The sequence below is a fragment of the Protopterus annectens genome, chromosome 1.part1, assembly GCF_019279795.1.
Source record: "Protopterus annectens isolate FY-2018-M chromosome 1.part1, PAN1.0, whole genome shotgun sequence".
Taxonomy (NCBI): Eukaryota; Metazoa; Chordata; order Ceratodontiformes; family Protopteridae; genus Protopterus; species Protopterus annectens.
This window is the reverse complement of record NC_056726.1, coordinates 273303566-273330703: the sequence shown is the minus strand read 5'-3', so window position 1 is coordinate 273330703 and position 27138 is coordinate 273303566. Positions and strand designations below refer to the sequence as shown.

The following is a 27138-nucleotide window of genomic DNA, read 5'->3' as shown; positions in this document are numbered from 1 at the left end:
CTCTCTAGTTATTTGCTCCCAGTACCTTGGTTCCTTTGCCAGTTTTCTCCAGTAAATTCCAGCCTTGTCTTTCCTATTTTCTGTACCTCTACTCACAGTCATCACTGCTGGCAAATTTCCCTTTCTCCATTCTTGTGTTGGCTTAGTTCTTAGAATACTTCCTGTTAATTTATGAATATAATATTCTGTGTGGTTGTTATTATTATCTTTAAAGATCTGTACACAAAATATCACTTTTTCTTTATTTCTTGAACTTCCCCTTTGCTTCATCAACATCATCGTCACCCCTTTCGTTTTTTACTTATAACATTTTGCTTGTGCTATGTATGTGAGTCTTAACTGAGTAGCTCTGAATTTTCCCTTCAAATCAGGTAATGCAAAATCACCTTGTTTTATTGGAAGATTCAACTTATCCCACTTAACTCTTGACCTTTCCCCCTTCCAGATGAATTCCTTCATATCTTTATTAATTATTGTCTACAGCTTCGCCTCTGGTTGATAAAAATATGCCTGACCCATATATAAACATTTTCACTGCTTGTATCTTACTATCCATACCTATAAACAGGATCTTCTAGTTTCGCAGTTTTTGTAATATCTTTCGTTTAGTCTTTTCCCACATCTCCTTAGATACCATAATAAATGCCTTTTTAATCCACACTCTTAAATATTTCATCTTATTGTGTTCACATAAATATAGATATTACTGAACCAATTCATATATGTGTACTTAATCTGTGGCTATAGCCTTTGTTTTACCTTCATTCATTTTATATCCTGAAAAGATATGAAACTGTGTCAAAATGTTCCTTAACACTGAGATGTACTTCTGGATTTATCAGCTACAAAATAATATCATTTATAAGCAAAGCCAACTTTTCTTGGTTATCATACCAATTATATCCTTGAATTTCTGAGCCCCTTATTACAGTCATTTAATCCTATACAATATGTGCACACATATACTCACATTTTCTTATTCATCTCCATACTCTTTGTGCCACAAGTAATGTTTTGCTCTTTAAATAATTTCTCATTTTTAACCTTTTGTTATATAAATCACTTTATAACTTCCTTTTCCAAATTATAAACATAAAAACACAATTAAAGTAAATGACTAGAAGAGTATCCACGCATTTTCTCTGGGATTAACTGGCATGGCCCTCCTGGGGAATGGAGGAGCAGCCTGAACGAGGGAAGAGGCAGTGTAGAGATGGTCATTAGACTCAATGGCCTTAGAATGTCTATGAATTAACCATTTTTGTTTTAATTTCTTTTCTTCTGCTTTATAATCTATGCAAAGTCTGTTCAAATACATTAACTTGGTATCATAAAGACTTCTGAAATGTGATCTTTTCCTGGCATACAAGGCATCCCTGGACCTTGATTTTTTTAAACCTTTTGCACATCCACAAAACAATCAGCTTTAGAACTACTAGACTAAAAGACATACATTTTGCTTGTGACATAAACAGGACATGTTGGGGAGAGAGGTATGTTTCTTAGAGTACTCACATTCTCTAGAACAGGCTCCCTATACATGTGAAGCAGAGGTCCTTCCTATCCCTATTTAAGTGCAACTTGTGCCAGTAGATTGGGAATTGGAAATTCACCTCTGCTCTAGTTCCTATTTCTCTTACGGGTAAATCACCCACTATATAAATCAAATTTGAGGTTCATATTTGAGAGCACAGAGAGACTTATAAGGGCCTAGTGGTCATTATCATAGTATGCACTTATGAACATATTAGTGTACTGAAAATGGTCTCAAGTTAAATGCAAAAATGTATAATACCATTTGACAAAGATCTGTCTCAAACTTTTTATGTTATAAATGGCACTTACTCCTGCTAATGACTGATGTACTTACGTGAAAACTTTTCTCTCACTTTATCATTATATTTCTCTAGTAGTTAGGAAGTCATTATATCTGACTTAGTTAATTTCCAAAGGAAAATTTTCCACATTCAAATAAGTCATCCTGCTATTATACTCATCCCTAATCAGATCAGTTATTGAACACAATGTCCCCATTGGTACATATAAATCAAAACATATTGCTCAGTTAAAAAGGCCCCAAAGATACCTTATCAATAAAATAAATAAATAAAGAACTTAAATTATTCTACTTTTCTGAAAGATTAGCACAATTCTGTTTATATTCAGTGCCTACAGACTGCTCCAGTTACTTCTGCCTTGCGTTTTGAGCCATGAAAGACCAAAACCTATTTGATCTCTTGTTTCTTTGCAAAAATCTGTGCCTCTACAGACACACACACAGAGTATGTAAATCTACACCAACAAATAAACAAGACATAATGGAAAAGAGGTTCCTATCTCAACATATTTTCAGCCTAAGGAATTAGTTATCACTACAGATCAAAGTGCTACTTTGACTAAATTCAAGACTGTGATGACTGAATGGAGAGATGCAAATTTATACCAGGACTGTCATGTACAGCTCTGCTTGATTTGGGAGGTGAGCAAAACTAAGCTAACAAAGCTAGAAAGTCAAGTCCAAGTAATGTCCAAACTTGTAGATCACAGTGGAAGAAACCTGAGTGAAGCTAAAGCTTGCAACTAAAATAAAGAGAACTATGGTGTGTTCACAGGTCTCTTTGTCTAGACAGGCATTAAAGTCCCCCAGGACTAACCACCAAGAGAATTTGTGAAATAAGTCAATGATGTCATCTGAGATTTCTTGCTGAGAAACTTGGAGATAAACTGATAGATGATACATAAGGAGACGCCAACAATTCACTTCTGCCCTAATGACAACTTGGAAGGAGTTAAGAGTCAGCGGCATTACCCTGGTCAGTTCCAGACCAGATGAAAAATAAATGCATACCTCACCATCTAAGTGTCCAATCCAGTGGTTATTAATCATCTAAAAGTCCACTGGAATGCAAAATCTTAAACCAGACATCACATTCTCATCTAACCAATATTTGCTAATACCAGTTTTAAGCTTAACAGGGGCAATGATAGTAATTCCATAAATATTTTATTAAAATAGACAGTAGAATCATCAAGTGTCAGGATTTTTTGGGATGTTCCAGTTGTGAGATTGTAGTGAGGTGTTAAACAGTTATGGGTCAAAGTTGTCCATGTTGCAAGAAGATTTATATATGTGTTCCAAGGGAAATTAATGGCATTCTTATGTGGCATATATGGGCTTATGGTCAATAAGTGTGCTTGCTAAAGTGCTATGGGAGCTTATATTGTTATGGTGACTTGCTAATAACCAGTCCAGGTTGGTAGTTTTACAAATGTTCAGGTTAATTCTGGTATTATTAATGATAAGTTGGGGGAAATTGTATAAGTTTGTACTAGAAATGGTTATTTCAGGGGTGAAACTTGACCAGCCAGTATTAATATCACCTAGTATAATTGTCTCTGTGTGTACAAGGACAGAAAACCCTCCAATATGCTGATACTGCCTCCAGGTGGAATATAAAGGACTGCCATACATATTGTTTTATGTGTTTTAAGTTCATTAGAAGTAGTTTGGCATTGTGGAAGGAGGGTATGGTAAATGGGAAAGGTGACAGATTTGTGTTACTGTGGCAAGTTATTGCTACTCATCCTTCTTTTTTGCTTATTCTGTCATCTCAAAGGATGTTAAAGTTGGAGGAGAGTATTTGTGTTATTAATATTAGCTTTTATTGCTAATATATCAGGGGAGTGATATTTTATTCATATGCGTACTGCAGTTTTGTTTACAATGCTTCTGAGGTTTTAGAAAAGACACAGAATGGTACAGACCAAGCCAGATAAACTTGAAACCAAAGGAAATCAATGCCAATCAAGGGTCCAGAAATGGTCCAAGAATTAATTTATGAAAACAACCTGCAAAAATAAAATGAGCACTTTTGTCTCATACAAGAGACTTAATTAGAATAAAATGGTCCTAGCACAGAGCCATTAAACAGTGCATAAAAAGATTATACTGGTTGGTTAATTAATTAATAAGAACTGTAGTATTCTTTAAAGGGTCAGACAACAAATGCACAATAATAAGCAATGATGCACATAGTGCTTGCCAAACAAAATTAGCAGCGCAACAAAGTGCGTCAAAACCACTGATTGAATAAAAATAATGGTGTAAAAATATATAACAAATGTAACAAAACATTTGTAAAAACTTGGGCTATAGCTTATTAGCTTTCAGTATTAAAATAGGTGTAATTGAAACACTGTAATTCAGACCAGGGGGAATGGTAGCCCCCAGTCTACATTGCCAATGCAGTTCACGTACTTTTAAGTAATTCTTCCAGTCCCCCAACTCCCCCCCCCCGGGGATCCAGAGCAATCTTTTCTAAAAAACCAAAATGAAGCTTGCTATAACTGTTACATTGGTTGTAATGTCTATACAGGGCACTGTTCTTATTCTTGTTGGCGATATTGTGTGTGTGTGTGTGTGTGTGTGTGTGTGTGTGTGTGTGTGTGTGTGTGTGTGTGTGTGTGTGTGTGTGTATTCATGAATATGTGTTCTGAGAGCTTGCTCAGTTTTGCCAAAATAGAATGCTGGATATCCTGCACACATCACTAGGTAAACTACCATTTGAGTGGCACAGTTACCATGGTGAATGGTCACCTTTGTTTTTATTACATTTCCTAGCATGGCAACTCGGTTCCTAGTAATGTATGTACACTGATTGCACTGTCCACATTTAATAGTGCCCTTAGAAATCTTAGAAAGGGCAGCATGTTTGTTTTCAATCAATCTCTTGAAATTTAGGGCAGTTTTTGAAATAAATACTGGCTCAGGCCCTACTAATGAATATAATTCAGGATTGGTTTTAAGAGTACACCAGTTTTTTTTAATCTCTTTGATTTCCTTAGAGGATTGATTGTACCAGTGCCCTTTCATATTTATGCTTGTCTCATCCTGATGTCTTAGTTAGACCAGTACCCAAAAGAGATTTATACCCATTACCCCATTCATTATACACATCTGACAACAAAACGTCCAGAAGGTGTTCTGGATACCCCCTTGCTAAAAACATTTCCTTTAACTTGGTTAACTCATCCCTCACATTCTCCCTATCTAATGTTATACGAGCCACCCTGATGGCTTGTCCCTTAACTAGAATCTTTTTTTGCCATATAGGGTGGCAACTTGTTAAATGTAGATAGGAATTACAAAAAGTTTTCTTCTTGTAAATATTTGATTTGAAACCTGTGGGTATGTGTGAAATGAGTGTGTCTAAATAATGTATTCTTTCTTTATTCCATGAGTAAGTGAATTGCAAAAAGTCAGTGGTGCTGTTCAGGTAGTCTGTAAAGGTATGGATTTCCTCAGCTTCACCATCCCATAAGACAAATATGTCATTCAAAAATCTTACATACAAATACAATCTATTTACAAAGTGGCTGTCGAGTACAAACTGTTTTTCCCAACCCAAAAGCACCAAATTGACAAAAGTAGGAGCACAGGATGCTCCCATAGCCATACCTCTTATTTGGTGGACAATTTCCTCAGGACTGGGGTGAATGTCACCTGCTAGCAGTAGATTCAGTACTTCACTTGTGTAGCTTTGTTGTTTTAGCCTTTGTGGAACAGATGGTGATAGTACTTTTTAGCCTTTTTGGTGGTATGGAATATTTTAGGTTTAATGAGGTTTGTGTACTGATTTTTATATAAATGGTGACCTATACTGAACTGGATGTATGCAGGGGTTACATTGTAATCATATGTCTTTTGGTAATAGGTAAAGTAATATTCAGGAGGTTGTGTTTGGTAAGACGTAGAGTAGGTTAAACCTTGTGAGATTTTTAGAAAATCTTATTGCTTCAGTTTTGGAACCAACATGTTCTTTGCATTTTCTATTTTAATGCTTTTATTACTGGCCTTGTTCTGTATAATATGCTTTATAAAAAATATGATTCTCTACTGAAAGTTAACAGAAAATATACCTGCCATATAAAATGTGTCATGTTTCACATAATGCTGTTACTAAAAACATAGTTTAAATAAAAGCATCATACAATTACAAGACATCTTAGAGTGTCAGTGATAACCTGGCTTAATTGCCCTGGAAACACCTATCTCCATTTGGATTTAACTTTCAGGAGATAAATGTCACTGTTACGATTATACTGTTATCCCACAACACATCAGGACCTGTTGCTCAGCAGTAACACTAGCAATAACTTGGAAACACAAGCATTTTAGACAACATTTTGCATTCTGCCCAGGCTGTACCTAAGTAATGCATTTTACATGTCTGAAATAATATGCCTTATAATAATCCTGATACACAAAACCATCCTGACGGTAACCAACACTTAGCCTTTTTCAAAACTCTCCTTCCGAGCAACGAACTACATTAAAATCACATTTTTAAGTAGCTTTTGAGGGAATGTGGGAACAGCTATAAAAAGACAAAGGTGATGACAGATTCTTCCTTCTGTGATAGAACAGCTTTGCTTGTTCTCAGGGTGAAACTTAATATAGTTCACCCGTGTACTTCCTCACAGGATGTTATCCTATCAATGAGTGACCATGGCACTGTGGGAAGTAGCCTAGAACACATAAAAGGATACAGGAAGTATACAGGAAGTCCTGAGGTAGGCCAGTAAACAGATGAATCCTTCAACCCTTTAGGACTTAACTTATATTTAAGGTAGGCAAGCACAAGCATTGTAGTTCATGTCAAATATTTTAAGAAAAGAATTTCACGGCACTGCCTGCTGGCACATTGTTTAGCTTGTAGATGAAAATAAACAATAATAATAATAATATGTTTGTGGTGCAGATGGTCTGAGGCAGAATTAACAGGAGTATGAATGTGGTGCAGAGGGAAAAAAATCAAGTTATTTTAAAACTATGTGCATCGTTAATGCATAGTGAAACTTCACAGACTCTGGTCAGATAATGAGTAACACTTGAATTAACAACATTAAACTAAATGTTTGCTATTCAGTGGAATATGACCTAGCACATGGACTCGTTGAAACATGTTTATTCTGGAACAGAATATTATTCTCTAATTATAACTTTTGCATTTTATCAAAATGTAGTAGTAATGTGTATATAAACTATGCATGGCATATTCAGTACAGTTTATGAAAGGCAACAGGATTTATTTTTGTTTGACTCACTGCTTTTAAGAATAACAAACATTTTAAGTTCATTCATTAAAATGAAAATCTTGTTCTGTGATGACAACAGAGAAAGGTCATGCATGTGATACTCCTTTCAGTTAAGTATGCCTCTCATCAATATACAGTCATTTAGCAGTGAAAATACATTATCACTGGCAATGAAGAAATGATTATAAGAAATGATTATGAGAAACGTTTTACCAAAGAAAAGTTATTAATTCAGAAATTGCTCCTAAGCAACATGGGAGTAGCACGTGAATGCCTGTGTCTCATGCAAGGTTCTGAGTACACTTAAGCTAAGTACATGTAACTCAAACCAACAGTGGGGTCTACTTTAGAATACTGATATTTTAGAATGTCAAACTGCACATAGTCAAGACTACATGATTGACATTCTGAAACTTCAAACTGTTTGTGCTATAATTGACGGCCACTGAGGATTGGGGATTTACCATTTTCCTCACTGTAGTGCAGTCTTGGATTTGGTATATATACTTAGCAGATGGTGAGGGGGTTGCAAGAGGGCAAGCCCCCTTGCAAAAAGATCTTTGTGTGCTTTTATTAATTTCAGTGTTCCATAATGTTGATCATATGGTGTCAGCCATATCTGGTTCAACTTTCTGGAATGCTGATGAAACAACATGAATCCACCAATATATGTAGTTTTAGGTTTATTATGGTGTGTGCGAATGGCATGCTGTCAAACACTGTGTGTTTGAAATCATGGTCTGAAAGGTTCACTTAATCGAATCCCAGTTCTCATATGGGTGAATTGTGTGGTGCACTCGACCACAGGAGAATCGATGTACTGACACTATGAACTGAGGTAGTGCTGCAGTGAGGAACAGGGAATTAGCCCATTTGCTCACTGTAGTGCGATCTCGGAGTTGGTATATTTAATATGCAGGGGGTGTGGGGGGACACAGCTCCTCCCATGGGGTGGTCAGGGGTTTGAAGCCCCCCTGCAAAATATTGGATTTAAAGTACCATTGAATGTTTAGTTCAACGGTATGTTAATATGCATAGCAGAAGGTGACTGACATCACTTTCTGCTATGTCAAAAACATTTAATGATGTTTCCATGTTCGGATTTGTTTACTATGTGAAGTTTTGAATCTGACATTTAGGTGCAAAGTTCTAAATGTTTGACCGATGTGAATTCAAAATTTCCATAGTAAGCCATAGTTTTAAGCTTATATTCCTTTACAAATCCATTATACATTTGTGCATTCTGAGAACTACTGTTTCAATACTGAGAGACTTAAAATTATGACATGATATTACATGACAAACGGAACTTGTGAGACACAAAATAAATGCAGTACAAAAATATTTGAAAATGTTAATAAGCAGATGAATGCAGGTTAAAACCATTGTGACTTCCCCTCTTTGCGACAGCAATCAAGAAGCCTGAATCCACACCACTGACACTGGAGAGGGACATTCACTTGGAACAAAAATAGATGCACACAGTATTTACAGATGGAGTTCTCTGCATCAAGCACAATTTTCCTGAAGAGCAGACAAGGAACACATTCAGTCTGGGGTCTGGACTTCTCTCTCTGTCTCCCTCCAGCTATAGAGTTGAGTCTTCAGCCAAGTGTCAAAGCCAAGTCCTCGAGCACCCTCTCTGTGAAACCAGTGCTTTGTGTCCCTGCATCAAGTAGCTGACACACACACTCTTTGAGATTTGATTTTTACACACACACATGCACATATACACACACACACACACACACACACACACACACACACACACACACACACACACACACACACACACACACACACACACACACACACACACACACACACACACACACACACACACACACACACACATGCATCTGGGAAAGGTTAATAGAGATTTACTAACTATTCCCCCTTCTGCCCAAACTATATGGTACTCACTGCCACCAGACACTCCAAAGCCAGCTACTCTAAAGCTCTTACAAGGAAACTCAATTATACTGAGTGAAATTAATATTAGTACAAATGGTAGTGTTTTGACCAATGCAGTAAGGCTTTCAGGAATGGCCACAGAGTCACCAAATAGATATGAGTACTCTCAAAGGTAAAACTATTCTGTAAAGGACCAGCCACCATGAAAAGTTTAATATATTTAATAACAAATAATAAAAGAGCAGAACAATTAGAATATAAGATGGGAGATGAGCAGTTTGGATTCAGATCAGGATGCAGCAAAATTGACCCGATGTTTGCATTGAGAGAGATACTTGAGAAGAAGCTAGAGATGAGGAGAGAATCCAACTGGGCATTCCTAAACTTGGAGAAAGCTGATCTGGGCAGTACTGCAATAGTTTGAAGTCCCAGAAACATTGGTAGAATCAGTGCAGGCTATGAACAAGGACTGAATGACTCAAGTACGAACAGTGTTCGGCCTCACAGAAGGGTTTCCAGTGGGTGTGGGTGTACATCAGGGTTCATCTCTGAGCCCACTACTGTTCATACTGCTGATGATTACATTAGGAAACAGGTTGTAAGGGATGGATCAACAAAGCTGCTGTATGCAGACAATATGGCAGTACAGGCAGACTCTGAGCTAGAACTTCAGCAAAGAATAGGAAAATGGAATGCAAATCTGAAGGCACATGGGATGAAACTAAGCACAGATAAGATGGTGGTAATGACAGCAAATTAGGGAAATCAGAAGAAGCTGAGAATAGAGATGGAAGGGAAGATTGTGGAACAGGTCAATAGCTTCAAGTATCTGGGAGGAGTAAGTGAGGAGAAGGATAGTCTGAATGAAGAGGTCAAAGCTAGAATCAGAGGAGTTGCAGCCAACTGGCATAGAGTATCAGGGGTAGTCTATGGCAGAAGAATGCCAAAGAAGCTGAAAAGTAAGGTGTACAAGACAGTGGTGTGACCAGCGCTACTGTATGGCACAGAAACCTGGGGTGTAAAGGCAGAACAGTTGAAGAAGCTAGAGGTGATGGAAATGAAGTGCCTGAGAAAGGTGACAGGATGCACACTGTGGGACAGATGAAGAAATGAGGACATAAGAGCAGAAGCCAAAGTAGCTCCAGTTGCAGAAAAGATCAAAGAGATCAGATTATGGTGATTTGGGCACATATGTAAAAAAGCAGAAGCCAATCTTGTGAGGAAGATCTGGGACAGGCAGGAAGAAGGTAAGAAGAAGTGAGGATGTTCAGCAAAGAGGTGGACGGATTTTGTGAAAGAAGATCTGCGACAGTCAGGCATGAGTGTTGAAGAAGGCAGGAATCGAGACAGTTGATGACAGTTAACATGATACCCGATTCCATGTCGAAAACATAGGAAAAAGGGGGCTGATGATGATGATGATGATGATGATGATGATGATGATGAATAAAAGAACATGAAAATACTAAATATCTATTTACAATAAACATCAGCGTTTCAGACACAAGAAATATTAAAATAACACAGATGCATAGATTCGTACAGATATATAAAAACAGTACTTAACTAATCTCGCTATATTTTCCTAATTTATCGAAAGAATTACCATTTCCTGATGACTTACTAGAGCAAGGCAAGATGAAGTAGGTGAGAGGTCCTTATTTGCCAGGTTCCAAGAACAGACTGCTCTGAGACTTCAGTCTCATCTAGCATTAAAACATAATTTTTGTGATGGATTAGAGAATATCGCATACATCTAGTCATCTGACTTCTGTTTCCCATACTACCCCTTGGCTAGAAGCTGCCAAGATTTAGCACATATGCATCAATAATAGACACACACACACGCACATGCACACACGCACACACGCACGCACGCACACACACACACACACACACACACACACACACACACACACACACACACACACACACACACAGAGCTTTGCTAAGATCTGTTACAGCTTGTGGAAGTCATAAAACAATTTCAAACTTCTACCCTTCCAGAGTAGTGATTAGTTCACTGCTAAAGACAATACAGAAGGATTCCTAGTACTTGTTTTCCCAGACATTTTGTCTGTAGCTGCAATAAGAAATGCAAGATACAATATTTATGGCCTAAATTAAGTAATTTAATTTCTTACTGTTTTTCAAAGTTAGTTGGACTGAGATTAACCTCTTCTCTTCCAATATCCTCTGTTAACATACATGCATTTCCTCAGTTACCACAGTATAGTCTTTTATTCTCAACAGGATACACTATTGACACATTTTTAAGGCAAGCAACTTTACAAAACACAATTTTAACTCAAGCATCTGTACAAATCAGTTTGATATACTAATGGCATATAATTAATAAGAAAATTCCAGCTAACTGTCCTGGAATATGTTATAGATCCACTGCCCTACTTCTTCTGGCATAGCTGGCAATACCTCATATTGTCACTACCATTACAAGATTTATGTTGTGAAATATGCATTAATGTAAGTTTACAACTTTTCCTATAAAGATACTTGGCTTGGGAACATTTGTACTGTTAAATATTCTGCGAACTATACAATCTGGAATGCATATTATGGCATATTGGGGAAGTTAATAACAATTTTAATATTTACTTATTTTCTTATTTACTAGGCCATTGGCTCTGAGGCCCTTACCAGCCTAGTCAAGAATTTAGCCCATGTTCCAATAAGTCAGCACCCTATGCCACTGTCAAGCAGGGACACTGGAGGAATCCTAGGGGTGTATTTTCTGTTCCCCATCCAGTTATCCAGGTTGCGCTTCAAAAGGTTTAATGAGGTACTCTGCTTTACATGGAGAGGGAACCTATTCCACAAAAGGAGGAGTCTCTGGGACACAAATCTGTCTTCCAACAAGTCCTATTGATGTCACAGACCAGGTTGAGGTCTCACACATGGGTTACTTGACTGGAGCTTGACTTGCGGATATGCAGCAGTCCCATTAGGGTGGGGTCTGAGATTGCTTTGTATGCCAGACAGAGGTCACCTCTAATGAATCTGTAGGAGACTCAGTAGAGAGACAGGGCTTTTATCCAATCTGTGTAAAGTAGGTGTTTGAGGTCCTGGATTCTCTGGGTGAGGAGCATCTGTGGTCTCTCCAGCTGCTGCAAGAGCTTTGTGAGGTACATGCTGAAAGGGGTATTGTACTCAGTAATGGGTCTTATAAGGGAAGAATACAGGGATGTTATGACCACCTTTCCCTGGATGAGATACCCTTACTAATGTGTTGGGTCACGTAGAAAGCTTTCCTTACAATGGAAGCAATATGGTGGTCAAAAGTCAGTTTACTATCAACCTGTGTGCTCATGTCACTCACAACTGATTGTGTGCTTAGTACCTTATTATCAATGTGATCATTTGTGGGGACATCATTCTCCCCAAAAAGGATGAAGATGCATTTTTTGGCATTCAGTTTGAGGCCACGTTTCTGGCACAAGTCATTTGTTTGGGTGAGATGCTCTTGGAGGATGTCAACATCATTAGAGGAATTGATGAGAGCACCCACCTTGCAGCCATCTGCAAACATGGTCAGCCATACCCCACTAGATTTGGCCTGCACCTCTGAGAAGAATATCCCAAACAGCAGGGGCCACAAGACCAATCCCAGAGGTACATCACTTGTTATGCATCTACTACTTGAGATGGAATGCAAATGTGTACGTAATGGATGCGAGTTCCAGTCATCCCAGGTAATGCTCACAGCCAGATGGACAGAAAAAATATCCAAGAAAACAGATGTGAATGTCCAAAATAAAATATAAATGTCCAAGAAGACAAATAGTACTCGAACTACGACCAAAATGTTGTTCCACAATTTATTGAACACGATCACAAACACAGTGAACCGCTGTAGGCAGCTCCAAAGCAAAAAGCATGATTCAATGATAATAGTTTTTAATTTCAATGACAATAGTTTTTAATCTTCACAATGTTTATTCGTAGATATATATACAATTACTATTATTTTTTATTTTTTATAGTTTTACATTAATATACATATTATATTATCATACATATATAGTATACGAATGACGTTCATTTCACTTATTTACATTTATATATTTATATACATTTTTGGTTGGCTCCACAGCAGTAAATAACAATAACAACATTCATTTTTAAGTTAGTGGGATGTGAAATACAATTTTTTGTGCATTATGAGAATAGGGAAATGCATGATTGGGTCATTTAGCAGTTTAATGTTTTAATTGTTTTCTTTGAATTGTTTAATTGTTTTATTGAGGACTATTTATTGGTATTAATGTGGATATATAAGTGGCTAAGGTGAGAAACACATTATTCTGAAGAAGTCTGTGTAATACGGACGAAACCTAGGTAGATCGTGCTTTTTGCTTTGGAGCTGCCTACAGCGGTTCACTGTGTTTGTGATCGTGTTCAATAAATTGTGGAACAATATTTTGGTCGTAGTTCGAGTACTATTTGTCTTCTTGGACATTTATATTTTATTTTGGACATTTACATCTGTTTTCTTGGATATTTTTTCTGTCCATCTGGCTGTGAGCATTACCTGGGACGACTGGAACTCGCATCCATTATGTACTACTTGAGATGGCTTCCCCTATTTTGAATAGGTGGGTTCTATCAATGAGCCAGTTTGCTCCCCATCTGGTAACATATGGATTGATGCCTAGTTGAGAGAGTTTATCTATTATACCTGAGTGGGGAATAATATCAAAGGCCTTGGCCAGGTAAAGGTAGGTAGTGTGCACCGTCTTACCCTCGTCTGTGGCTGTGGTGACTGTCTCACAGAAGGCTACCAAATTTAACAGGCATGACCTCCCCTTGACAAAACCAAACTGTGTGGGATCAAGTGTCTGGAGGTTGCCAATGCCCTTGTTAATAACGTCCATGATAATCTGCTCCATAGCCTTGCAGATCAGGCTAGTTAAGCTGATGAGTCTATAGTTCCCTGGATCAGTGGACAGTCCACCTTTGTGCAAAGGGATGACAGTAGCTGCCCTCCACTTGGCTGGAATGAAGCCAGTACTCAGGCTTTGGTTGAATAGGGTGCCTAATGATGCTGCAAGTTCCTGCCTGAGTTCATGTAGGATGCAACCTGGGATGCTATTTGGGTCCCATGGAGGCTGTATTTTTCGCTTTTGAGTGGGCAGTGATGACTTGCTCTCTAAAGATAAGGGGAGGGGGGAAGGTGCTGGGGATTTCCTGTTTTACTGATGGTGGGGACAGAGTGGTGAAGATTTCACTGAACCTGTCTGCCAGCAGGTTAGCTATATCTACAGGGTTTCTGTATGTGGTGTCCTTGACCACCAGTTCTGAGCATATCTGGGTGCTTCCCTTGAGATTGCTGACATATGTGACAGAAGCCTTATGAATGTATTTAGTAGATCTGGCCAGTTTGGACCTAAAGTTTGCTTTGGTAGATTTCACTAGTGCTCTTATTTGCTTGTTCAGGCTATGGAGAAATTGCTTCCAATTATACACCTGCTCCTTCTTGGTCCTGGACAGTCATTTTTTTACTTTTATTATAGAGTTTATTTATTGTAGATGTCCACCAGACAGGTTTACTCTTCCTTGAGGAGGAGGAGGATTTCATCCTGTCTGGTATTCCTGATTCCATGCTGCTATATAGTATTTTGGTGTAAGTTTGGACTTATGTGCCAGTTTCTGTGGAGGGTGTGGGGGCTGCAAAGCTGTTTATACATTCCCTAAGGAGGTTGTAAATAGCTTTGGAGAAGATTTTTTGTTTGACCCTACATAGGGGGAGGTCAGGGGAGATGGTGACTTGAAAAGTGACTGCTCTGTGGTCTGATCTTACCACGGATTATGACAATGTAGGGATGCTGCAGTGGTTACTCATGTTGGTTAATATCAAGTCAAAGATATTTTCACCTCTTGTGAGTATGTCAAACAACTGGTCCAAGGCATTTGCATTGATGAAATCAAGGAATATTTGGGCATTTGTGTTTTGGCATGAGTATTTCTTCCAGTCTATGATTGGATAGTTAAAGTCACCAAGGATCAGAGTAATGGGGCGAATCTTGATAGATTCGAAGAGGTCCAGATAGGTGGAGTGAGCATCTTGAGTCAGAGTTGGAGGCATGTAGCTAGCTATTATTTGAATAGGGGTCTTGTCAGTTGTTAACTGCACGTGGAGTATTTCCTGTGCATCATACTGTTTGACCAGACTAGAAGTGTGTATTTCTTTTATATATATTGCAACTCCACCTCCTTTTGTTTTGCTGCCAATGGTTTGGAGTCTGAATGAATGATAGGATGAGCAATGTGGTATGGCTGAGGTGCTCTCTGCAGCTTTGAACCAGATTTATGTGACTGCTCAAATGTCAGCTTCTTCCAGGATTAAGAATGCTTGCAATGAGTGCAGTTTCATGTTTATACTCCTATTGTTTAGCAACATGACCTTTAATTTACATTTTCATGAAATTTTCATGTTGGTAGTTTTGACCTTATGGCATTGCCTAAAAAAGGCAATGATGGGGAGGCAAGAGCCTTTGCCAGGAGCCTAAAGCCCAAGGTAGACAGATGCAGGCCATTTCTGGCAAATTATCGAGGCTTGTCAGTCATGTCATCCCAGGCTGTCAGGTACTGGATTCCCTTGGAATGACCCCAGAAACTAAGCCAATTGTAAAATGTCCCTGTTAGCACAGAACTAACTGAAATGTAGATTACACTAAACCTAGCAGCATTAAAAATGTGGAGTTCAACTTAACACTCATCTTTTCTTTTTGCTAGATGCAGAGCATGCAACAGCACTGAGTGAAAGATGCAAATGTGATATGACGCATACATCTCTATCAAGGCACATACATTCATAAGATCTATAGCCAACACTATAAGGCAATTTCACACTGTAAACTTCCTTATCCGTTCAGCTCCTGAAACTAAAGGACCAGATGACAACCACTCTATCCTCCCTCCGATAGTCAGTATCTCAAAGCCTGGCCACTTATCAAACACAAATGACATAAAGAAGAATAAAACCTCAAAGTCAACTGGCATAATCACTGTGAAATGTTTCATTATGTATAAGAAACAATAGTTATAGGTACATGTGTCATATAACTTTGTTTTCTTATACTTTCTGGATCCGTTTCCATTATATATGGGCAGACACATTGACATTATATATATATATATATATATATATATATATATATATATATGGGTTCCGTTCATAATTTCGAAATACTGAAAAGCCGAATTTCAGTATTTCAAAATTATAACACCAAAGCCTTGAAATCCCAAAACATCAGAAGCACAAAATTCAAAATCCTGAAGTATGGAGATTTTGAATTAGCGCTTATGGTGTTGCGGTGTGTGAATGGTTAGGTATTAGTTCAGGTATGTATGTATGTGTAAGTGTGTTGGTTATGGGCTTTATTGTATGTCAGTGTGTGTTGTGCCTGTGATGTATGTGTGCGAGGGACTGTGAAATGTGTGGATGTGAGTTACCTTTGTGTGTCTGATTGTGCAATCTTGGAGTTAGTATATATAAGTAGGGGGGTATGGAGGGCGAAGCCCCCCACATGGTGGGTGCAGGGGGGCTTGCTTCCCTGCTTATATGTCATCTAGGTTTGTCTGTATGGTTGTGGGGGGAAGTTGTGTGTATGTTTATGTGTGTGCTCTGTGTATAGTGTAGGTTCGGGATTTTTAATTTTGCGATTATGGGTTTTCGAGATTTGAAGGTGGTTTCGGCTATGTAATTTCGAAATACTGAAATTCAGGATTTCAGTATTTCGAGATTTCATAGTGACATAGTGAACCCATATATATGTATATATATATATATATATATATATATATATATATATATATATACATATATGTACATATAGATAGATATAGATATAGATGCAGATATATATATCCTGTTTTAACCATAGGGGTTTTAATGACATTTTTTAACTCTGCCCAACCATGTTTTTTCCAATAAAAGCAGGCCTGATATTTAAGCAACTTTGTTTTTAAATGCATCTGTGTATCTTTTTATTGAAACTGGGTTTGCATTTTCAGTGTTTTCTTTAGTCTGAAACAATGGCTTAAGAAAGTACTGCAACTCCTATTTGAATTTGTGATACATTTAAGTGGAAGTATTATCTTAAATCCTTTTTCTTTTGGGTCTATATTAGAACATCAAATGTTCTAAATAGCAAATGCTCACATGAGTGAAAATGCAGGACCTCGAAAACGTTATTGTGGGGGGGCTGAGCCCTCCACTCCCCTGCTAAATATATATTCCAACTCTGAGATCGCACTACAGTGAGGAAAGGGCAAATATTCCGATCTTCACTGTATTGCAATAAAAAAAAACTTTTGAGGTCCTGCATTTTCGCTCATGTCAGCGTTCACTATTTAGAACATTTGATGTTCTAATACAGACCCTTTCCTTTTTGTTAATTTTTGCGAGAGAGTTTGTGTGTGTGTGTGTGTGTGTGTGTGTGTGTGTGTGTGTGTGTGTGTGTGTGTGTGTGTGTGTGTGTGTGTGTATATGTATGTGCATGTGTATACATGTATATATTGTTTGTGTGTGTATACACCCCTGCCTTTTAGGTAAGTACATCAGGATCACAGTTTGTTGAGGTTGCTGTATAATTGACTAGGGGGTTCTCCTTTCTACGTTTATGTTGTTTTGGAGTTAGTATGCATAAACAAGATGTGTGTGTGTAGGGGGGAGTTATGGCAATTCCCTCCACAAAAGGAGGTACAAGTGGCGTTTGTCCCTTTGTAAAGTCATTCATTTGTGTTGCACTTTTAGGTACTTCTTGATTTTTTGAAATTAATTTGCAGTGCCTCACTTGGGGGAACCTATAATTTATATGGTGTGGCAGAAAAAAAATGCTGTGCTCTGTGCTGTTGTTTCTTCTTGCTGTCTAATGAGTTTAGTTTCAATGAATATTTTTTATCAAGTTTTTATTCATAATGACTTGTCAAAAATATGTTGACGTAGTTTATGAAACTCAGTGTGAAAGAGGGTTTTTACTTTTAATAAAATAAATGATTCAGTGTATCAAAAACTTAAAAAAATGACAACGCGGTTGGAACAAAAAAAAATTATAATAAAATAAATTAATTTCTTCTGGCATGACATCTTCCAGGGAGTAATAAAACCAAACACAAACCTCACTACTTAAATAACAATCCAACTATGTATCAATCATTAGCAAATACATCTGTGTATAATTAAGGTAATTCTATTAAACAGGGTCTTCCTTTCTATATCACTATTCATATCCTTAGGTCATAATGTTTTAAACTTTAGTATTAATGTGCTTTCTTTTTTCAGAAATGTTCCCCACTAATGTAATTCCATCTCTTACTCTCAATTTAATCTGTTAAAAAAAATATTGCTTTCAGAGACTGTAGACTATTGACGTTTGCCTCCAAAGCATGCACAGTTATTGAACTCTTCAACTTTCTATTTTTTGTCACTTACATGCTTCTGAAACCTAGTCTTAAACTTTCAGGTAGCTTGTTTAACATAATGCAGCCCACAGGGTCAGATCAGTGCATATACCCCCTTGACAGAGTTACAATTGTACAAGCCTACTATTTTTTTACAAATTCCCTTTTATGACTACACAAACAGAGCAGCTATGACAGGGTAAAAACCGTGGTGGTTCTCCCTTATTTATACACAAAGTTTTCTGAGCCACTACAAAACTAACTTTCAACTAACCTATCTTTTAATACTGCATCCTGTACCATAGGAAATCAGTGATTCAAGACATAACATAGTATGGAAACAAATGCCATCATGTAGCATGCCCTAATTTCTCTTAATCACATTGACAAGCTATTCAGAGAACATGTTCTATTCACTTGTTAAGCATATTATAGGTTCATAGGTTCATAGGTAAGTACTTGGCTATCTGCCCAAGGGCATTTATAAGCCTAGCCAGAATGTGTTGGCTTTCGCCACCCCCTTAGATTAGTTCTCTGTGTCTCTGTCCAGCAGAGCCATCAGTTCCCTGCACCACTGTCCAGCAGAGCCAGTGCAGTGATACCTGGGGTAAATTTTCTGTTTCCCATCCACCCTTCAAGGTTTCTCTTGAAGAGTGTTAGTGAGGGGCTCTGCCTGATGTATATTGGAATCCTGTTCCAAAGCATGGTGAGTCTCTGGGATAGGAATCTATCCCTCCAGAATGTCCTATTTATCGTTGTGGTGAGGTTTATATCTCTAGACCATGTGGCTCTCTGGGATTTGTATTTTTTTAGGTGCAGCATGTCCATCAATCCTGGGTTGGACATGGCCTTGTATGTCAGGCAGAAATCAACTCTGAGTAAGCGGTATGCAACTGAGTACAGCTGGAGTTTCTTGAGTCGGGCTGCATAGAGCATCTGTTTGAGGCCAGTAATCCTCTTGGTGAGGTACTTTTGTGGCCTTTCCAGCTGTTGCGGGTGTCTTGTAAGGTACATCCCAAATGGAGCGCTATATTCTATGATGGGTCTAATGAGTGATGAGTAGAGAGGCACAATAACCTCTTTTGTTCTAGATGCGAACCCTTTTGTGATTAGGTGGGCCACATAAAAGGATTTTCTAACCACCTTGGCAATATGATTATCAAAGGATAGATTACTATCTACTTGGGTCCCCAGATCCCTTATTACATTTTCTGTATTTAGGGGACTACCACATATGTGGTAGTTTGTGGGCGTTTTGTTTTTTCCAAAGGGAATGACTATGCATTTTTTGGCATTTAGCTTGAGGCCATGATTTTGACACCAGATATCCGTCTCAGTGAGACCCATCTGAAGGGTGTCTGTATCATCCAGAGAATCAATTATGGCCCCTAGTTTGCAGTCGTCTGTGAACTTGGTCAGCCATAGTCCTCCTATGCTTGCTTGTACCTCTGAGAAGTATATACCAAACAGGAGGGGTCCTAGGACTGAGCCCTGGGGGATGCCACTTGTAACCGGTTTAGAGTCGGACATAGAGCCTGCAACTCTCACCATGTGGGTTCTATCCATGAGCCAGTTGGCAACTCATCTCGTGACGTAGGGGTTTATGCTCAAGCTGGTGAGCTTGTCTATAATACTAGAATGGGGAATAGTGTCTAAAGCCTTTGCAAGGTCTAGGTAGGCTGTGTGGACCTCCTTTCCCTCATCTAATGCCTTGGTAACCATCTCAAAGAAATCCACCAGGTTTAGGAGGCATGATCTGCCCTTAACAAAACCAAACTGGGTAGGGTCCAAGGTTTAGAGGTTCCCAATGTCTCTGTTAATGAGTTCCATGATGATGCGTTCCATAGCCTTGCAGACCAGGCTAGTCAGGCTTATAGGGCGATAGTTCCCGGGGTCCATTGTGGCTTCACCTTTGTGGAGCAGGATAACTGTTGCTGTGCACCACTCTATGGTAATGTAGCCTGCAGAGAGGCTGAGTTTGAACAGTGTGTTTAGGTGAGGGTTTAGTTCATTTTGGAGCTCTTGTAAGACACAGCTTGGGACCCCATCCGGTCCCATTAAAGCTGTGTTTTTGGCTTTGGATAGGGCTGTTTTAACCTGTGCATTGGTGATTGACAGGGCCCTACATTCTTCTGGTATGCTTATGGACCCTTTAGGGGGTGAGATGGGGGTGAAGTTTGCATTAAACCTGTCTGCCAGAATGTTTGCAATATCAGTCAGTTCAGTGTATTTTGTGCCATTCTGCACTAACTCAGAGCAGATCTGAGAGTTTCCACTTAGGTACTTGACATAGATAAAGAATGCTTTGTGGTAATCTTTGGAGTCATTGGCAATTTTTCTTTTGAAACTAGCCTTGGATGATTCAATGAGGGATTGTAGTTTCTTGCTGACACTGATCAGGGATGTCTTTCCTTCTTAGGAATTTACTCTTTTCTGTACAGGTTTCCTCCTTCTGTTGTATAGCTTGTTTATGGCAGGGGTCTCCCAGACTGGTTTCCTTTTCTTGGAGGAGTGAGTCTTGGTTTTACTTGGGATAGCACAATCCATGCATTCCTGCAGATGTGCAAAAAGTGCCTTTGTAAAGGTTTCAGCAGCTTGGACAGCATTGTCCTTTAGCATGGGGGCTGTGAACCTTTCCACCTGGTCTTAAGTAACATGAAGTTTGCTTTTGAAAAGGTTTTCATGGTGGTTTCCTTGATTGGGGTGGGGATGGAATGTGGATATCCAGAGTGATTAGTCTATGGTTTGATCTAACCAGCGAGGGGTTGACCTCTGGTGTGGAACACCGGTCACCCATGATGGAGATGACCAGGTCCAATATGTTGTTCCCTATGGTGGGGGTGTTGAACAGTTGATCCAGGGCATTCGAGTTTATAAATTCTAGGAAGCGTTGGGCAAGGGGGTTAGTACTTCAGTAGTTCTCCCAGTTTATATTTGGGTAATTGAAATCACCCAGTATTAAGGTGTTTGGTAGGACCTTCATATTTCCCATTGTCTCCAGAAATGCGGAATGGGGGTCCTGGGCCATAGTGGGTGATCTGTAGCAAGCTACAATTTGGATTGCAGTTTTGCCCATTGTTAGTACCACATGGATGATCTCTGATGCATTGTGCTGTGCCACTAACCTGGAGGTGTGGCTATCCTTGATGAAAATGGATACACCCCCGCCTTTTGTGTTTCGGTCCTGGTTCTGTGACCGAAAGGTACGGTATGAGTTATAGCCTAGTAGTGCTGGTGTGCTCTCAGGAGCCTTAAACCAGGTTTCTGTTACTGCACAGATGTCGATGTTCTCCATACTGAAGAGTGCCTCTAGTGCGTGCATTTTGAGGTTTGGACTTCTGGTGTTGAGTAGCATTACCCACAGTTTTTGGTTACTTGTGCTATTTATGGTGGTGGGTTTGTCTTTTGAGCCTTGCCTAAAAAAGGCACTATGGGGGCGGCAAGAGTGTTGGCCAGTACTCAAGAGCCTAAGGGTGACAGGTGCAAGCCATCTCTTGCGAAGCAATGTGGCTTGTCGAGCATGTCATCGCAGGCGGACAGATACTGGATCCCATTTGAATGACACCAAAATCTTAGCCAATTGTTGAAATTGATATTTTTTTCTTTATACTGTGGCATCATTCTTGGTGAGGGCAAGATGCTACTCAGGGTCAGGGTCATACCGGCCTGGGCTACATGATCGGAGAGCTCTTCCATGTCTCTTTTCATGTAGTCCAGGGAGGTACATCTCAGGTCATTTACACCAACATGGACAATGACAGAGTTGTATTTGTACTTGTTCTGGAGTGACCTGAGTGCTTGTGTTATGTGGCGGATCCTGGCACCTGACGGGCAGCTAACTGTAACCTTCTCGTTGTCCAGCCTAGTTAGTGGGACATCAGTATGCCTGAGTATAGAGTCGCCTATTACTAGTATGTTGGGTATGTTATTTTGCGTTAAGGGCTGTGATTGCGTGGCACACTGATTATGTGAAGTATGTGTTTCCTGGTTGGTGATGGGGTGTGGAGGTTGCTTGGATGTCTGCTTTGGAGGTCTCTGTTGCTTTTGCAGATTTTTATTTAGAGCCTCCGAGTATGTTTTCATGTATTCATGTGTGTTATTTGCCGGTGTTGTTTTATTAGGTCTATGTGAGACTGGTGGTGTGTTGCAAGTATTACCCTTCTCCTCTTGACTGTCAGTTCCAGTCTTTGGTTAGGAGAGAGCTTTGCCTCCAGTTTGGCTGTATAATTGCATCTATTGCATGTATTAGTGTTTGGTGGTAAGAGGAGAGTGCTGTCTGTGTACATGAGGCAGTTGTAACGTTGCCTCAAAATGCCCAGATTCACCAGTTGGACTGGAGAGTACACTGGAAACTGCCTTTTGGACAGGCCTGAATAGGTAGAGTAAGCTGTTTTTCTGATTGGCTGGTGGGGACGAATAGAGTGCCTTGTCCTTCTGGGCAGTATAGGGGGGGGTCTAGTGGTAGGGTTAATTAGTGCTTGCTATGAGTTTTAAGCAAGTGCTTGACTGTGAAATGAATGGTTTGAGTGCTAAAGTTGAAGGTCTGTCTAGTTCTAAGGGAAAAATTGAAGAGTAGACTTAGTGGAGCCAAGAATAGTTTAACTCTAGCTAAATGGTGCTGCCTGGTGCACAAAACCGCACAAATGCGGTTTTTATAGCAGGGACGTGAAAGAGCTAGAAATTAGCCAAACATGGCAGATAAACTATTAACTTCTGGGCTGAAACCACTCCTCCAGGGACAGATAAGCTGCTCAAAGCTCCCCTCTCTCACAGGTGAACAGAGAAACTTCCTTCTAGCCAAGTAAGATATGGGAAACACAGAAACTTGTAACTCAGCCCTGGATTCAGCAATAACCTGAAAACTGGACTATACTAGTTCAGAAAGGTGGGAAACAAGTATATATATATTTTTTTTAGAAAATAGAGTAGATACAATAAAAACAACACTTTAAATGCACAGAAAATGCTATCGCACTTTAGTGTGTAGCCTACAACAGTTAAACCGATAATTTAAACACAAAAATGACTTAATTCAAGTGCAGGCAGCAAATAAGTACAATATATAGCAATAACAAACTTTTTAAATCACAGATTCACTAAAAAAACTGACGTTTTAGGCAGAATTAGTTAAGACAGCAAGAAAAGCAGAAAAGTGATAATCACTCCAAAGTCACTCTTTTGTCTCTCTGCTGCTGTAGACTCTGCAGAACACCTGGAAGGCACTTGCTGAGCGGAATACAAGTGTAAAAACTGTGCAAATGAGGTTTTTATAGCAGAGAAGTGAAAGAGATAGAAATTAGCCCAAAATGGCCAATAAACTACTAACTTCTGGGCTGAAACCATTCCTCCAGGGACAGATAGGCTGCTCAAAGCTCCCCTCTCTCACAGGTGAACAGAGAAACTTCCTTCTATCCAAGTAAGGTATGGGCAATGCAAAAACTTGTAACACAGCCCTGGATTCAGCAATAACCTGAAAACTGGACTATACTAGTTCAGAAAGGTGGGAAACAAGTGTTTTTTTTTCAGAAAATAGAGCAGATACAATCAAAATTAGCCCAAAATGGCCAATAAATGACTAACTTCTGGGATGAAACCACTCCTCCAGGGGCAGATAGCCTGCTCAAAGCTCCCCTCTCTCACAGGTGAACAGAGAAACTTCCTTCTATCCAAGTAAGGTATGGCAACACAGAAACTTGTAACACAGTCCTGGATTCAGCAATAACCTGAAAACTGGACTATAAATGTTCAGAAAGGCGAGAAACAAGTATATATATATATATATATATATATATATATATATATATATATATATATATATATATATTTCCAGAAAATAGAGCAGATGCAATCAAAACAACACTTCATCCAATTAACCAATTAAAAAGCTTAAAACGGAGCCCTGTTCCAGCAGTCTTCAATCAGACAAGTTCTAACTGCACAGTCCTGCCACTAGGGTACAAAGAAACCTTCTCCAAAAAAGATGGCCTGGATCAATGCACAAGTTATACAAACAAAGCTAGATCCAGCCGGCCTGAATCTAGTCTATGCTACAGCAAACAAGGCGTACCAATTTCAGAAAGAAACAGTTCAAGTAAGCATGCGCAATAAGCCTTTAACCAGAAATTCCCAGCTCAGAAGGGCAGAATCTAGCCTCTCCTCCCACAAGAGTGCAGACCACAAACCTTCTTAATGTAAAATAACTGGCCTGAAGCCCAAGTGCTTAACCCAGAACTAATACACTTTTAGAACAACAGACACTGAGCCTTCAATCAGCAGTTCCCAACTTAGAAGGATGTACGCTACCTGTCCTGTCACAACAGTGCAGACCACAAACCTTCTTAATGTAAAACAACTGGTTTGAAGCCCAAGCGCTTAAACCAAGGGCCTTAGAATAACAGTTACAATTTAATCCAGCTACTAACAAGCAGTAATAAAGGAAGCAGAATAAATTCAATTGAGTACTTTTAAGAAGAGGCAAAAGAAAAATAAGGTAATAAAGTAGGAAGAAACACAAATACAGTAAGGCAGATGAAGTGCAATTTTTTTTTGAGACAGAGGAAACAGAGCAGATTAAGATACTATAGGGGAATGTCCTTCCCAAGTGCTCTCTCTGTACATCACAGAGGAGATAGGACTGGTAGGATTATCCAAAATCAAAATATGATCTCACTGTACTCAGTTGAGTGAGCAAATGAGATGGGTCCAGGAGGAGTGTGCAAAAAGAGATTACAGCAGGGGTGGGCTATTCCAAAGCCACCAAGATTTAACACCACAACACGAAACAGGGAAGCAGGGGTGGGGAACTAACTGCAGAGAGACAGAGACACAATCTTTACTGAATCAAAGACACACAATATTTACTGACTCAAATCTTAAATAAGTGCAGAGAAAAATATACTTAAATCAGCTTGTGTCCAGTTGATATATGCAGACAAGTCTCAGTAGCCAGCAACTCAATTTAAAATGATTATTAGAAATGTAACCAACACAGATTTTAATGCTAGCAGAAACCCCAATCTAACTAAAACTAACAAAGGAATTTCAAAGCAGTCTAACAACTTTCAGTGAGCCCAGATATTCGAATTCTGTCCTGGTTCCTCACAATCTTCTTGTCATTCATTTCACTACTTTTGTAATTTTGCTATCAAATCCCTATTGCAACAACTTTGGTATAGACTTAATGGTAATCTTCTAGGTCCATGCAAATGTGAACCCTGCTACTGCAAGCATTCTGGTTGCCCACCATGTACTATCTGCACCATCCAGCCCCTTTCACAGTTGTTGCTATCATAAAACCACCCATAGAGATTTATGGGGCTACTCTGTTGCATTGTTTTTTTTTTTCTTCGACTTGCTTTCTCAATGAAAACTCTGAAGAATTTTGACATGCAAGGCCAATTTCCTTAGAGAAATCAGGCATAGAGCCTCACTGGTCCCCAGTGTCATATTCCAAATGAAGACTGAAAAACGCTTACCTGCTTTGGAGTTGGAAGTGTGTTAAATACTCAGCACATCGGGCTATTCCATACACAGGTTCTTTTGGAATTCCACTATTTGTCAGATAGCAGACCACCATATTCTCAAGATAATGCATTCACTTCACATTCAACAATAATACAAGTCACATTTTTATGTCCACCATTTTATTTCATGTTTAAATTGACATTATTACCCAACTGGAAAAGAACAGCTCCCTATATAAGAATTCAAAAGTCACTCTTATCTGAAGACTGTATAAAATGCTCAGATATCATATCAGGGTTAACAACAGAGGAATTCACATCTTCACAGAAAATCCCCAGGATTTAATAAAATCTGTGTAGGCACCATGTAGAGCCAACACAGAATCAAGCCGTGTACATGGCCACAATTTCCCCTCGGCAGCGTACCATGCACATTAATGGTGGCACTCTGCCGAGGGAGACCAGAGGAACATAGAATCAGTGTAGGGAGAGGTGTAGCGACTACCCATGGCTGCAGATGAGTGTGAGTCTCATTGTAATGCTCTCCGCCAATGTTGTGAAGTGTGTCAAATGTATAATATGTCATTTCTATGATGCTTTACGTTTTTTTTTTTCTAACTGCATGTTTGGATGGCACAGCGCAGAGCACAGCAATGCAAAGCTGTGCTCACATATATACAGCTGACACCTGCAGACATCTAAAAATAGAAACCAGATGTAATTAATTATCATAATTAATTTTTTTTCTTTCTACTTTTTTTTTTCAATTGCCATTTGCATGGCACACCACGGATCTTATACATACATAGCTGACAATTACCAGATATTTAAAAATAGAAACCATATGTAATTAATTACTAATTTATAGGTGTGTTTAAGCATGTTTGCATGGTGCAGTGTGGTGTTCATCAACGCTAACAGGTAGTCTAGTAGTATATGTGAAGGTATATGAATTTTTATAACATTCAGCTACCTACATGGGTAGAGTTATGGTCTTATGTGTAATAGGTCCTGGGTTCGAGTCTATAACAGCCAGCATATCTCTGTAAATGAATGTACTATTTTTTTTTTATTTCATTTCATTTAACTATTGTGAATTTTGGCACTACTGCTCTTTGCTAAGCACTGCTAAGCAATGCATAAACATGCTAATGGCTACCAATGTTTGTACGGTGCTAAACCTCCCTAAAACCACTGTTTCGTGAGTTTTCGCATTGCTTGGTTTCTCTTAGCTGGTTTG

The 27138-nt window shown here is 39.0% G+C and overlaps 1 long non-coding RNA gene across 1 annotated transcript in view; it reads left to right on the top strand.

Annotated features, from left to right (window-relative positions):
* The first annotated feature begins 6560 nt into the window (after window positions 1–6560).
* LOC122813255 overlaps window positions 6561–27138 on the top strand; it is an 83163-nt gene continuing 62585 nt past the window's right edge. Inside the window, exon 1 of the long non-coding RNA XR_006366652.1 lies at window positions 6561–6629. This is a non-coding gene — a long non-coding RNA (uncharacterized LOC122813255). The remainder of the gene's footprint in view (window positions 6630–27138) is intronic.